Source organism: Amblyomma americanum, chromosome 4 (genome assembly GCF_052857255.1).
Source record: "Amblyomma americanum isolate KBUSLIRL-KWMA chromosome 4, ASM5285725v1, whole genome shotgun sequence".
Taxonomy (NCBI): domain Eukaryota; kingdom Metazoa; phylum Arthropoda; class Arachnida; order Ixodida; family Ixodidae; genus Amblyomma; species Amblyomma americanum.
The window spans coordinates 184463634-184479393 of NC_135500.1; the positions used below are offsets into that span (position 1 = coordinate 184463634).

General features: G+C 45.7%; 1 long non-coding RNA gene across 2 annotated transcripts in view; it reads left to right on the forward strand.

Annotated features, from left to right (window-relative positions):
• Window positions 1–9523: 9523 nt before the first annotated feature.
• The window catches only part of LOC144128826 (uncharacterized), a 36420-nt gene continuing 30183 nt past the window's right edge, over window positions 9524–15760 (forward strand). The window contains exons 1-3 of one of the 2 annotated variants that reach the window (XR_013313832.1): window positions 9524–9645; window positions 10242–10465; window positions 12138–12236. This is a non-coding gene — a long non-coding RNA (uncharacterized LOC144128826). The remainder of the gene's footprint in view (window positions 9646–10241; window positions 10466–12137; window positions 12237–15760) is intronic. The other variant, XR_013313831.1, reaches the window with a different exon arrangement.

Genomic DNA, 15760 nt, shown 5'->3' on the forward strand with positions numbered 1-15760 from the left:
GCGGGCCATGTCCTCTATAAACATGGCCACGCTCTCGTAGGACTGCTGTGACCTGGAGCGAAGGGCAATTTCGGTATCTTCCTTTCGCTCGCTCGAACTGAATGTGGCGCGCAACTCACGGCGAAAAGCTGCCCAGTTGGAGAAGGACGCCTCATGGTTCTCGAACCACATTTTCGCCGAGTCTTGCAGTGCGAAATGCACGTTCATCAGCTTCCGCTCGTCGTCCCATTGATTGAATGCGGCTACACGGTCAAAACTGGCCAACCAATCTTCTACATCCTCGAACCGGTCACCGCTGAAGGATGGTGGCGACCGAGGTGAGAGAAGGACGACCGGCGGGGCACTGCCGTAGTACTGACCTGTCTGCAGCTGCCAGTGGTGGAAGTCATAGCTCGCACAGGCCTTGTCAGTGGCTCAAACTCGGGTTGCAGGCCTCGCAGGCGACGGCTCACTTTGTTGGCAGGTGTGGCGTCCGCGCGTCGGGGAGAAGCGTCAAGGATATCGTCGGGGTCAGCGTACATGGGATGATACCCAGCACCTTCACCAAATATCACCGACAAACGTACCAGGAAGCACAGCCGTTAACTGGGGTGAGGCTTGGCGAACCGTCGCGCTCATTCAAGACAAAGAAGGCGTTCGGCCATGCGCTGGGAGACAAGGTTCGGCCACCGGGTGGCGCCGGCAGAGAGACAGCAGTGTGGCAATATTATCTATAGTATTTATATTTCATTATTAATTTGAATTTGTTTCACTGAAGTGTTAAGACGCATCGGGGATGTAACTACTTTTAAACCGTTGAGGGAAAGAAAATTGGAGTCAGCAAAAATATCTCGCTCTAGACCGTGATGACCCCAAGAAAAATGAACGAAGAAATAAAACATAAGTGGGGAGAGTTGGTCCAAAGAAGCAAAAAAGACAGAAAAATCCTTCACCCTTGAAATAAAACTTCTTCCCTGACAATAAACGAGAATAAACATCCTTTCACCGTAAGAGAATTGATTCGATGGCAGAACTGCAGCACGTAAGCAAAAATTATTCGTTGCATTTATGCTATCTCTTAAGGCAAGCGACCATGAAAGGGAACTTATTTCTTTTCAAAACATAGATTCTCAAAGATTAGGCTGCGATTGGAAAGAGGGAGGAAAAGAGACCCTACCACGCAACACCGCGCATCTTTATGAAATCAACAGGAAGCGTCAATCCTATATGAGCCCTCTTTCATGATTCTCATTTGTTCCGCATCCCAGATTTTCCGATCATTTTTGCCGACTTCTTCAATCGTTTATGGAGCTGCATTTAAAAAAAAATGTGAAATCAAAATCACAAAAGAACTGCGCACATCACAGCTCTAAAAGCAGGTCTGCATAGAGTATTAAAATAAAAGGAATCGGGAAATACAGCACTGAGCTCAATGTGATGAAAGGCAAGTGCAAGATTGACTCGCAGAAGTATCTGGAGAGAATAGCAGAGCATTTGATCGCATGACTGGCTCTTCTTCGCATTTCGCAGCCAGTAACAGAGAGGCGTCCACGTCACATATCCGGAATAAAGCTCCTCTACTCGCTGCAAGTTTGGCCCAGACGGCATTCATGCCCGGCCGCTTTCTTGTTGACGCCGACTGAAGACGCTCCCTTCGAAACAGAGGAGGGGGCACCGGGCCGGATGCGCCTTCTCGCGACGCGAGGAGCGCTAGTTGAGAGCTCCGAAACGCAGCAGCATCCGGGAGACCAGTGGTTATGCAGGGCGCTCCTCACATTTAGTTTTTTTTTTTTGTCTACTTCAGCACACCCAGCACAGTGATCGCTGAAAGATTAAAATGAGGTCTAAACGCACATGAATTTTCCGGCGCACGTGATAATGCCCAAAAAGACAGAAAATAAGTATTGTAAAGGAATATTTTTAATGCGCATAAGGACAGAAGGCCGGAAAGGCAGGGAGGTTAACCAGGCGATGCCCAGTTGGCTGTCCTTCTCGACAGGACGGGGGATAAAGAGGATGAAAAGAGGCAAAGTTTGCAAAAGTTCTGAATATATGGGCTGTAACCCACGAACGGTATCGCGTCATAGCCTTAAGGCGGAGCTTAAGTGTCCGCAAAACATGAGGGCATGTAACCCTACAGATAGAATAGAACTAACGGAGCTATCAAAGTTAATAAATAAGCGCAAGGTAGCCGACATAAGGAAGCTTAATATGGAGAAAATCGAGCATGCTATAAAGAACGGAGGTAGCCTAAAAACAGTGAAGAGGAAACTAGGCATAGGTAAAAACCAGATGTATGCATTAAGAGACAAGCAGGGCAATGTCATTAGCAATATGGATAAGATAGTTAACGTAGCCGAAGAGTTCTACACAGATCTGTGCAGTAGCCAATGTAATCAGAGCGTTAATGAGAAAGACAGCAGTGCACAGCAATGCGTCATCCCGCCAGTAACGAAAGATGAAGTAAAGAAAGCCTTAGAAGCAATGAAAAGGGGAAAAGCAGCTGGGGAGGATCAGGTAACAGCAGATCTGTTGAAGGATGGAGGGGACATCGTGCTAGAAAAACTAGCCACCCTGTATACGCAATGCCTTATGACCTCGACTGTACCAGAAGCTTGGAAGAATGCAAACATTATCTTAATTCATAAGAAGGGAGACGCCAAGGACTTGAAAAATTACAGGCCGATCAGCTTACTATCCGTTGCCTACAAAGTATTTACTAAGGTAATCGCTAATAGAGTGAGGGCAACGTTAGACTTTAATCAACCAATTGATCAGGCAGGCTTTCGTAAAGGATATTCCACAATAGATCATATTCACACTATCAATCAGGTGATAGAGAAATGCGCAGAATATAATCAACCTCTATATATAGCTTTCATTGATTACGAGAAAGCATTCGACTCAGTGGAAACCTCAGCAGTCATACAGGCATTGCGTAATCAGGGGGTAGAAGAGCCTTATGTCAAAATACTGGAAGATATATATAGCAACTGCACAGCTACTATAGTCCTCCATAAAGTCAGCAATAAAATTCCAATAAGGAAGGGCGTCAGGCAAGGAGACACGATCTCGCCAATGCTGTTCACCGCATGTTTACAGGGGGTATTTCGAGGCCTGAATTGGGAACAGTTGGGAATAAGAATAAATGGAGAATACCTAAATAATCTGCGATTTGCTGATGACATTGCCTTGCTGAGTCACTCAGGAGGTGAACTGCAAATCATGATCAATGAGTTAGACAGGTAGAGCAGATCGATGGGTCTAAAAATTAACATGCAGAAAACCAAGGTAATGTTCAACAGCCTAGCAAGGGAACAACAGTTCACAATCGGCAGCGAGAGCCTAGAAATTGTGACGGAATACGTCTACTTAGGGCAGGTAGTGACAGCTGATCCGGATCATGAGAGGGAGATAACTAGAAGGATAAGAATGGGGTGGAGCGCATATGGCAAATTCTCGCAGATCATGAGTGGCAGTTTACCAATTTCCCTCAAGAGGAAAGTGTACAACAGCATAATCTTACCTGTACTCACCTACGGGGCAGAAACGTGGGGGCTAACGAAAAGAGTTCAGCTTAAGTTAAGGACAACGCAGCGAGCCATGGAAAGAAAAATGATAGGTGTAACGTTAAGAGACCGGAAGCGGGCAGAGTGGGTGAGGGAACAAACACGGGTTAATGACATCCTAGTCGAAAGCAAGAGAAAGAAATGGGCTTGGGCAGGGCATGTAATGCGAAGGCAAGATAACCGCTGGTCCTTAAGGGTAACGGAGTGGATTCCAAGGGAAAGTAAGCGGAGCAGGGGGCGGCAGAAGGTTAGGTGGGCGGGTGAGATTAAGAAGTTTGCAGGCAAAGGGTGGATGCAGCTGGCAAAGGATAGGGTTAATTGGAGAGACATGGGAGAGGCCTTTGCCCTGCAGTGGGTGTAGTAAGGCTGCTGCTGCTGCTGATGATGATGATGAGGATGATGATGATGATGATGATGATGATGATGATGATGATGATGATGATGAAGTGTCCGCATTTTTTTATAGCTTTATTCTCTTGAAACTCAAAAAGTTCTTCAGAGATCCAATATTATGGCTGTATGGACAAGTGCCGCATCTCTCCCACAGAGGAGGCACTTGGGCATTTCTTCAAAGCCCAAGTGATTTTTCAAAGGCAGTAAACGGAGGCCAAAATGGTGCGTTCCTTCCGCAGAGAGACCTGAATTGTTCAAGCATGCGGCGTCAGCTCAAAGTTTTGCGGTGGAGAAACGAAACGATTTCTCCTCTTTCAGGCCGCTCACATGGCTCGGACTCTTCTTGTTCGAGGACATGGAGGTGGCCACGACGTTTCGTATCAGCACCGTGAAAATCCCGAGATGTCCAGGAATCCTTCTACTTCTTGAAAAAAAGAATTCATTAGCGCTCGGCTGCTGACTCGAAAGACGCGGGTTCGATCCCGGCCGCAGCGGTCAAATTTCGATGGAGGCGAAATTCTAGAGTCCCGTGTACTGCGCGATGCCAGTGCACTTTAAAGAACCCCAGGTGGTCGAAATTTCCGGAGCCCTTCACTACGGCGTCCCACAGAGCCTGAGTCACTTTGGGACGTTAAACGTCATAAACCAAATCATCACTGCACGCAAGCCGATATACTTGCTTAGGTACAACATAGTGCCCCAACTTTTCATGTAAACTGAGTGGTTTGCTTGTTTCTGCAACTCCACATGCAACTCCAAAAGTGGACTTGCAGCGTGGTGGTGGCCAGCGTCGGCCATTGTGTGGAAAGAATCCTCTCACGCGATTCATGAAAGCAGCACACACGGGGAATGTTTGCCTGCGCTCAATTCTTTCTCATTTCTGTGTGCAGCGGTCACAACCGTAATAACCAGTGTGTCTCGGTACATTTTACATACGAACGGGCTTGTGCATCACAGATTACTGCAGCAAGAGAAACACTGTGACATGCACCTTTGATGATGACGCCAGAAGCTTCCATACTCTTCATTTCCTCTAGAGGTGGTCGCAAAATCTGTTCAATATTTGTCGGCTTCTTTTTTGCACAATAGAGACAAAAAATGGTCAGCTGTCACCTTCATTCGCCACTGAACACAGCAAAATCCATAAGCCCAGCGAAGAGCTCTTTAATATCGGTAATCCGTCGATGTTCACGTGGAGCTCAACCTTAGTACCTGCAACATCGCGAAGACCGTTTTTCACTCTTTCAATCATCTGACTTCGTAGGCCAAAATGCACGGAGTCGGTAAGACCATCAGCTTTTCGCTCAGTCTTCAGTAACGTGCGAGCGTCACGAGGTATAGTGGATGGCCAAGGCGACGCAAAAGCAGACACAGGTCATTAATTGCCGAATGGGTGAGTGAATGCTTCCGAGCTATGTCCGCTAGCTCTCGTGCAGCATCTGTCGTTGTGGGGCTGGCTTCTGTGCTTTCTTGCGCGGTAGACGGATCCTCGTCGGACGACCACAAATATTCGGCACTGTCATCAGAATCGCCTGGCAAGTGAGAACATTCAGGTACGCCGATTCGCCCTGCGGATGCTTCAGAGCATTCTTCGGGCCTTTTGCGTGTGTCCTCATTGTCGGCATCGATTTCACTGTCTTCGCGTGCCGTCGTGGAAGACCCAAGGTCGCCCTCGGCGGGGGAAGAAATCTCGCGGAAAAATTCGCTGACCTCCCGGTTCAGCCGCCGATATATCTGCCACTTACTGGTCATTCCAAATGATAACGAGTGCGATCGAGAAGTCTCAAGCGGAGCGCGCAACGAGCTGGAGCTCTTCGAGGGTAGGTGAGTCGATCGGTTCTTCTGCTCAGCGGTCAGTGTGGCTTGAGAGAAAAAAGAGAAGGGGTGGAAGCGGAAGTGGCGGAGGTACGTCTGAGTGGACTGAGGTGCCTGGGAAGCGAAGTTAAAGCGGCAAACTTAAGTTCAGCTTTAGTAATGTTTTCGTCAATCATGATGACCTCTAATAAGAGGCCTTGAGTGATCATTTTCATTAAGTTAATGGAGCTACTACTACTATATGATTTTATTCCACCATGACTGAAACTGAGTTACTAGACGAGCAAGCTGGCAAATATCCGCAGTGCTGAGATCCAGACGAAACGTGCATAGTTTATGCGCGCAATTGAGCAAAATTCAGATCACGCTTAATAAGCAAATCGCAAATAGTAGGCTGCTTAAAGTTATTCGGTGATACATGTGCTTAAAGCCCCTCCATGACGTTTTCTGGCGACCAGGAACTGACCGACGATTACGGTATTCGGCAATGCTAAGTTTGAGCGCAGCTCTTCAGGTATTTAAGTTTTACGATATATTGAGGTCATGGTGGCCGGGTTGCCGGAGGCCGAGCAGAATTGTTACGCAGGTTTTCAAGACGTGATAGCGTCAAGATTCCGTCAGGACCCGAACTGTACAATTCAGCAGAAAGTTGGAGACGTCTGTGTTCCCGATGACCATGGGAAGCTAGTTGCGGGAGGCCGTGCCGAATCTTTCTCCCCAGGTTTGGCAGTTCCAGCTGTGACGGGATGGCATACGGGTAGCAGTCAAAACGAATGTGAGGCTTGTTAGGCGTCGCATCACAGTCGGATACAGATACAGACAAAACATAAAAAGAATCGTGGTGCTATTTTAGATGCACGAGCAATAGCGCTATTTTAGATGCACGAGCAATAGCGCAGCTTCACAGGAGGTTAAATGACAAGAAGCACATACAAGACCAAAAAAAATTACAAGTCAGTATGAGAGAAAAACAATCTGAGTCGCCATATCAGGATTTAAAAACCGCGAGTGTTTAAAGGGACACTGAGGAGAACTCTATCATTTTTTTTTTGTTAGCAAAATCTGATAGTTCGGCATTTCATGGCTTTGTTGCCGCTTGTCCGGGCGCGAAAGATGCATTTATTTCAAAGAAATTTGGATTCGAAGATGAAAAAGTTTTTCCCGCCGCTCTGATTCAAACTCAGGGAACTCTTATGACGCCACGGCAACTCTTATGACGTCTCAGAACGGAGTGGCGTGATACGTGACGTAAACGCAGACTCCGTGATTTCTGACGGCTAGCGGTGCGGTGCGCAACCTTCCTTTGCCAGCCTCAGAGATTCGTGGCTTCCATGAAGTAAGAAAAATTCCGCCACGCCTCTTGTCATAGGAAGTCATCACGCTTGTACTTGCGAGATTGGCCTGTGGCGGCGACACCTATATTTTGGTTCTTGCTATTTTCTAATTTACAAGAGCTTTGTTTTCAGTAAGAGTGGCGTTTTTGTGATCAGGAGCTGCTATTCTATCGATACAAGCCAACTTCAATTTCTCCTCAGTGTCCCTTTTAAGCTTTTAACGATATGTTTGAGCTTTGACTCGATCAGCATCGACTTGGATGTAGTCGTCAAGAATTCGAGATGAAAACAGTCGGGATATCATCCGAGTCCCTTTAGCCAAATGAGTAGTCACTATATGTACAGTATTGTGCGTTTTTATCGCGAAGACTTACAAAAGTTTTCCCGCCTCAACCGCTGCCTCATTTGTGAGGAAACTGCACACAGAGCTTGCGTATTACGGTAACTTTTGTATCGTAGCAGGTTTGACAACGGCACTTAGTTGAGCCGTGCATGATGCAAAAACGTAATCGTCTACGTAGAGATCGGTGAACCAAAGCCCGCAGACGACGTTTTTTCGCTGTATGGCGGTAGTGGCGTCATCTGTTTTCGGCAGTCGAAAGAGTCGCGACAAGGCCGCCGAGGCGAGCGTTGCAAGAAGCGCGGACCCCTTGAATGTGCCGTTCTGGCCGTTTCGTCTGCTTTAACTGAAGCGCTTACAACATTTTTGGCTAATTAAGCGGAAAAAAAATATCAGAGCAACTGATTTAACGAGGCTTTACCTTTCAAATAATATTGTTTCTCGGCGGCCTTGTTGTGACGCTTTGCACTTCCGAAAACAGAGGGCGCCACTGCCGCCTTTCAGCGAAAAAATAATAATTGGTTTTTTTTTTGGGGGGGGGGGGGAGGAAATGGCGCAGTATCTGTCTCATGTATCGTTGGACACCTGAACCGCGCCGTAAGGAAAGGGATGAAGGAGGGAGTGAAAGAAGAAAGAGAAGAGAAATAGGTGCCGTAGTGGAGGGCTCCGGAATAATTTCGACCACCTGGGGATCTTTAACGTGCAAACGTCGTCTGCGGGTTTTGTGTCGCCGATCTCTACGTAGACGATTACGTTTTCGCATCATGCACGGCTCAACTCAGTAAGTACCGTTGTCAAACTTGCTACGATACAAAAGTTACCATACTACGCGAGCTACGTGTGCAGTTTCACCGCAAATGAGCCAACGGTTGAGGCGGGGAAATTTTTGAAAGTCTTCACGATAAAAACGCACAATACTGTTCTCCTTTTCCCATTGGCATCTGGAGAGCACAACCATGTTTTATGACTGATCGTCTGGGAGCCACACTTTCCTGACAAAGTCAACGAAGCTGCTATCAAAGCTGAGGTTGGTTCAGGCCCGTTACATAGCGTTGTACGTTTTTATCGTGGTCTTTAAAAAAATTTCCCCGCCTCAACCGATGGCTCATTTGCCGTGAAACTGCACACAGAGCTTGCGTATTATGGTAACCTGTGTATCGTAGCAAGTTTGACAACGTTACTTACTTAGTTGAGCCGTGCATTATGCGAAAACATAATCGTCTGCGTAGAGATCGGCAACCAAAACCCGCAAACGACGCTTTTTCGCTGAAGAGCGGCAGTGGCGCCATCTGTTTTTGGCAGTGGAAAGCGTCACGAGAAGGCCGCCGAGATGAGCGCTGCAAACAATATTCTTTGAAAAGAAAAGCCTCGTTAAATCACTACTTGTTCTGACATTTTCTTCCCGCTCAATGAGCCGAAAACGTTGTAAGCGCTTCAGTTGAAGCAGGCGAAACGGCCGGAACGGCATATTCAAAGGGCCCGCGCTTTTTGCAACGCTCGCCTCGGCGGCCTTCTCGTGTCGTTTTCCACCGCAAAAACAGATGGCACCGCTGTCACCCTTCAGCGAAAAAACGTCGTTTGCGGGTTTTGGTTCGCCGATCTCTACGTAGACGATTACGTTTTCGCATCATGCACGGCTCAACTAAGTAAGTACCGTTGTCAACCTTGCTACGATACAAAAGTTACCACAATACGCAAGCTTTGTGTGCAGTTTCACCGCAAATGAGCCAACGGTTGAGGCGGGGAGATTTTTGAAAGTCTTCATGATAAAAACGCACAATACCAAATCTCGCAAACGATGTTTTTTCGCCGAATGGCGGCAGTGGCGCCATCTGTTTTTGCAGTGGAAAACGTCACGACAAGGCCGCCGAAGCTAGGGTTGCAAACAATATTCTTTGAAAGGTAAAGCCTCGTTAAACCAGTTATTCTGATATTCGCACAATTAGCCGAAAATGTAAGCGCTTCAATAGAAGCCACGGTGAAGGAGATAGCACTCTTGCGTCGTGGTAGAAGCAGACGAAACGACCGGAACGGCATATTCAAAGGGCCCGCGCCTCTTGCTACGCACGCCTCGGCTGCCTTGCCGAGACGTTTTCCACAGCAAAAACAGATGGCTCCATTGGCGCCCTGCATCGAAAAAGCGTCGTTTGCGGGTTTTGGTTCGCCGATCTCTACTTAGAAGATTACATTTTCGCATCGTGCACGGCTCAACGTAGTAAGTACCAAAAGTTACCAGAATACGCAAGCTCTTTGTGCAGTTTCACCGCAAATGAGCCAGCGGTTGAGGCGGGAAATTTTTCGAAAGACTTCACCATACAAAGGCTGCATTGAAGCTGCACTGCTGCGCTGCGAGTGCCCGGCTCACGTGGTTAAACTATCAGCTTGTGTGCAATTTTGTAGATGCATAAATCTCTCTTGCACTTCTCGGGTGCATTATGACTAGCGTTGTTTGCATGCTGATAATCTTAACATGTGTCCACCGCCTTGCTGTCAACCGCGGCCTCTTACAACGCGGGATGTTTCCACCGTAGTGCCGCGTTTTGCTTTGAAGCGGTTGGCCGTTTTCTACATTTTTCGACAGCAACGATAAATGACGCCTTAGGAGTTGGTCCACGTAAAATGTTAAGCGGATGATTAGGCGTTTTACATGGTTTGCTAGCAATGCAAGCAATGTTTGCATGTTTTTAGCGAGTGTGAATACGCCTGACGCGTGTAAAAGTTTCGCGGGTGCCGACAAGAGCAGTATGGAGCGAGTCAAGCATAACCTTGCTCTACATATTTATGGCTTTACCTTGCATAATTGTGTTTCAGAAAAAGAAAGAGGCCAAAGCCACAGTACATTTTCTGCGTGGTAGCGTTCACGCAAAAGGATTTAGTCGGTGCAGTGCCGACTGACTGGCTGACGAAGTTAAGACAAAGGTGCTTGTGCCCACCTCAAGGCACTACACAGTCTGCCATTGAGCAGATGGCGAGGAAGAGGGTAGAGGCACCACTGGACTGGCAGCGATGCCCTTGTAGGGTTTTGGGATATGCAGGTAAGAAAAGGGATGTGGTCGAGAAACTCAGAACATTCTTTTTCAGTTTTTATTTTCTTCCCTTGTCATAGAGTTTAAGAAAAAATTTGAGTTATGGACTTCAATGAGAGTTGGAGACATCGCAAAGCAGTAGTCACCTGCTTGAAGTGTAAACACGGGCACACACATGCACATCATGATTACATGGGGGTAACCAGGAGTGGTTCTGCATTTATCCCACTGCAACTAACAACGAACGGCAAGCTTTACAACAGGCTTCCAGGTGTTGGTTGTGCAAGTGCAACAGGACACGTAGCATACACTCGAAGCTTGCATACTCAACACCAGTAGCTTCATTTCGGGTAGCAGGTAAATATTCTCGAGATATAACTGCCGCAATGAAAGGAGCAGCGAGAAGGTCACTTAGGGTAAAATCGAGCAGGTGTGCCAGAATTAAATGCCCCAGGGCATATCTCAGAAGTGGTGTCACCACTCGCGCTACCAAAGCGTATCAACCTCATTTCTTTGCTGCAGCTCATACTGGGTTAGGGATGCTAATAGTCACATAGTCAAAATTGCTAGGAAAATATTGTGGGATCAATTTGAGAAAACACGGATAGGATCGAATCAGTCTCGCTGTGTCCTGAAGAAAAAAAAATATACTCAGTTTCTTCTTACATCCGGCATGACTTTAGCCTGAGCCTTCAGATCGCTGAGACGTGTCTTAAATATGAATGTGCTGGATCTGTACAATGGATGTTTAGCCACAGTCAAAACTAAAATCTAAAAAACAAGACGTCTAGGTGTTAGACTTCAAGTAACCAAGATTATTGTGTTTGAGCCTTGGCAATTCAACCCATTCAATAATGTTAAGCTGGAACTTGAATTGCTTGCTTTTTCGTAATGAATTTGTAGCTGTTTGTTCATGACAATAAAAAAATGCCACAAAAATTGGACTGGATTAAGTTTATATCCACATTGGGATGTCTTGTATGTGACAAAAATTATGCCTCAAAAATTGAACTAGAACAACCTGATATCCAGATCATGATGTCTTGGGTATGTAATTGGGAAGCAAAAACGAAGTGAAGTTCAGATGCATTTCAAACACGGAACTGTAACCCCTGAGTTCATAGTGTAAGCTAGCTGGTTATTAATTCATTTATAGGGGTTTTTCACTCTCAGAAAAAGAGAGTAGTCGAGGTATCAAAGCTGTCTGTGTTCATTTGCACTATTCCCTTTGCATGTACCCATTGTGGATTGCCTGCTACCAAACTTTCTGCCTAGGTTAAAATCCAGGAAACCGCCTTTTTAAACTGCAGGCTAGTTGCTCAGAAGGATCGCTCACTGTGCCATATACCCAAATGTTATTTCTTTCGTCCCTTTTGAATGAAATGTTGATAATGCAACTAGTCACCTACTGGGAAGGTATTCTCAATGGAGTTGTAGGCATGGAGAATACTTTACAGAGAGAGTGTGCAGTTTTCAAAAATTTTTGTTTCTTGCCTGAATCGTGAACTCAAATTACTGACAAGTTCCGGTTTCTTTAAGTCACGAGTTTCTGCGAGGCAAGCTGTGTTGGAAACCGGCAGTGTTGGTATTTATAGGTTTAGTGTGGCACAAGTGTTACTTAAGTACACCCCTTGTTGCTTGCCATGCCTAATTTTGTTGCCTTGTATCTCCTACAACCTAGTCTCCTACGCGAAAGCCTGCGAAAAAATGGCACTAGCCGAACAGACCTCACACTTGGAGTCTGCAGACTAATGGCGAGGATTGTGTTTCGCCAAGAATGGTAAGTCTTTTTTTCCTTTATAAGTTTTGTGTATTTATCAAAATTTGCTTCAGTGCAGACTGTAGGCACATATAGATAATGCAATGTAGTTGTATACAACTCAAGATAAAAGCAGCAGATGCCCTTTAAAGGAGGCCCTTCAGCCATTGGTGTCTTGCGACTTTCGTGATGTCACAATTAATCCGAGTAAGCAATGGTGAATGCCTTTTCAGTGGAGTATACCTGAGGAACCAATGATTTTCTAATGTAACGTTAATGTTCAACAGCCTCTGAAGGGAATAGCAGTTTACGATAGGTAGCGAGGTGCTGGAAGTGGTAAGGGAATACGTCTACTTAGGGCAGGTAATGACCGCAGAAGGGCAGGTAGTGACCGCAGAGCCGGATCACGAAATGGAAATAACTAGAAGGATCAAATTGGGATGGAGTGCATTTGGCACATACTCTGAGATCATGAATGGCAAGTTATCAGTATCACTTAAGAGGAAAGCGCACGACAACTCTATCTTACCGGTATTCGTGTGTGGGGCATAAAGTGGAGTGCAACGAAAAGGGTGCAGCTTGAATTGAGATCAACGCGAGAGCTATGGAACAGGAAATGATGGGTGTAACGTTAAGAGACATGAAAGGTACAGAGTGGGTCAGCGAATAAACGTGCATTTCTGATAATGTAGTTGAACTCAAGGAGAAATGGGCAGGGCATCTAATGTGAAGGCAAGGGTAACGGACTGAATTCCAAGGGAAGGGAAGTGTAGGGGCATGCAGCAGAAATACAGGTGGCTGGATGAGATTAGAAATTTTGCGGGGATTATGTGGATGCAGCTGGCACAAGGCCGGGTTAATTGGAGGGATACGGGAAAAGACTTTTTCGCTGAAGTGGTTGTAGTCGGGTTGATGTTGATGAACCCTCTTTCATCTGCCATACCCTGTGGTGTCAAGCTAGCAGGCCTAAGGGGATTATCTACGACAAAATAAGAATCTGCTAACACCACTGGTTGCAGGGAAGTCCTTTGAGGGGGAAAAAGCTGCTTTGTTGCTTGAGTTGTATCCAACTGTAGTATCATATTGCGTTTCCTGTGTGCAACCTCTTAGTCTGTATGTTACTGTTTTAACGCAGTGGCATCACAGCAGAGGAGTGAGGGGTGTATGGCTCAAGGAGATAAAGCTGCACCACATGAGTGGGGAGGGCAGTGACCGTGGTGGTGACACTGCACTTGTCGAATGGCCTTATTGGACTCTGTACGAGCTCATTGTTTCAAATCCGAAACTCTCATTCTTCTATTTCATTTGGTATGGAGACACCACAGAGCAGCAAGTAATAGCATTGAACTGACCAAGCCCGTACATAAATCATGCGGATTTTTTTTCACGTACATCTTTTTCACTACACATGCAAATGCTCTTTAGGATAATTCCTGTCTCTGGCATGAGGAGATGGGGCAGTGGGTTCTAGTTGGAAACTGAAAAACTATTTGAAATCTACTATGGTTACATGTCTAGGTTCTCAGGCCTTGCAGTATTATCTGTTAACAGACAAAAAGTTTCTACGTTTAAAGGACTATAGACACCTAATTTTTGGTTGCTTGTTTTATTGTTTTTAATGATGCACAAGACTTTACTATGCACAGATCACCATGTGGTATTTGCCTACAGCTGCTGTATAACTTCATATTCATATAATTTCAACTCACCTGTTTCGGTTTTGGTTTCAACAGCCGAGCGATGGCTTTTACGTCTAGGGCACGTGACAGATGAAAAAACTGCAATATTTTCACAAAGCGGTGACTGCAATCCGGGGAGCAGACGACAGCGAAAATGGAGTCTAAACAAAACTCTTTATTTGGGCTGACTTGCACCCACATGCACTAGATCACTTAGCAGTGGTGTAGCAACAAGCATGCTCGGCGGTCGTGGCACAGAACACCCGCCGCTGTTGGCCGTGCTTAATATAAAGCTTTCGAGAATAACTTTCGAGATAAAGTGTGCAAAGTTACTAGAACATTCTGGAACAACGTAGAATCAGCTCTGCCTGGATGCGTTCAACCGGATAAATCTGGTCACATCTTGCAAAACTCTTTATTTGGGCTGACTTGTGCCCACAATGAACTGGATCACTTGGCGGCGGCGTAGCAACACGCGTGCTCAGCGGTCGTTGGACAGATTGCAATTTAAAGCTGATAGCGAACTTTCGAGATAAAGTGTGCAAAGTTACTTTAACATCCTGAAGCAATCAATCGAGATAAATCTGGTCGCGTTTTGCATCGCAAACAAAGCAATAAAGCGGCATGCCGGCAGATTTGAAGAATGAACAAACACTGCAAAGATTCGCCGCAATAGAATCACTGCTTCGCCATTCTGATTGACTAAAACGCTAAAGCCAGCCTGCTTCAAAAATGGGAATCGCAAGAAGTGAAGAAGCAGTGATTATATCGCAGTTTTCTATCCGACAGATGACCTAGACTTGACTTGGACATCATAGCCATCGCTGAACTGTTCACATCGAAGCCTATACAGACGAGAAAAAAAATTTAGGTTATAAACTATTAAGCGGTCGTAGGCAAATACGACATGGGGATCCGTGTATAGTAACAGCTTGTGCGTCATTAAAAACACTGAAATGTGCAACCAAAATTTGGTGTCTACAGTTCTTTAAGAAACCATCATCAGCTGGAAAGCCATGACAGAAGGAGAAAAGTTTTCTTTTTTTTTTTCTTCCTCCATACACAATCTGCGCTAGTGGGGGCATTCACTGAGTACATCCACGGTTATTTCCTGACCAGGCTAATACAGAGGGTACTCGGTTAGTTGTCTGCCCAAATATATAAAAAATATTTAGGAGAAAATTAAATTCTCTAACCTTCGCGACATTAGCGTGCTAATTTCAATTCACTTCATATGGTTTCCTTTGCAACAGAAAGAGGTGTGTTGCTGCTGCAGGAGGAAACCTGTTACTGCTTCCTTGACTACATTATCATCAGGCAATTGTAGCCTGTGCAGAGATTTCTTCATGTTACGGAAGAAAAAGTAACCATTGGGACAAAGGCCTGCACAGCAGGTTCAGTGGTTGAGCTTCATAGTCGTATTCCCAGCTAGTGCAATTTGAAAGACTTGTGAGTTAGCAGCAAGTTTTCCGACAACTTCCCGCAATTTCGCTTTGACTGCCCACACAATGCCTAGGTTTATTTATGAAGCATAGGTGTATCCTGTATTTGCTTGTGTGGTGTAAACTTTAGTAAAAAAGATTCCTCCTATTTTCTGAATTGCTGTTTGCATAGTATTTGCAGCTGACAATGCGTCATGAAATTTCTTGGAGTTGATGGCCCTTTTTTCGTAGCCTGAACTCTTGTTTGGACTATAGATCATGGTGGTTGACTCATGATCCATCTCCCATAACAATGCGAGATTGGACGTCTCCTGGATATTTTTTTTGTAAGGTCTGCTGAACCCAAAACTTTACTTGGTTGTAGGAAGGTGCATTATGAACATTCAGGAGTGTTCCTTTCATAGATTTCATTTGTATTCTTTTC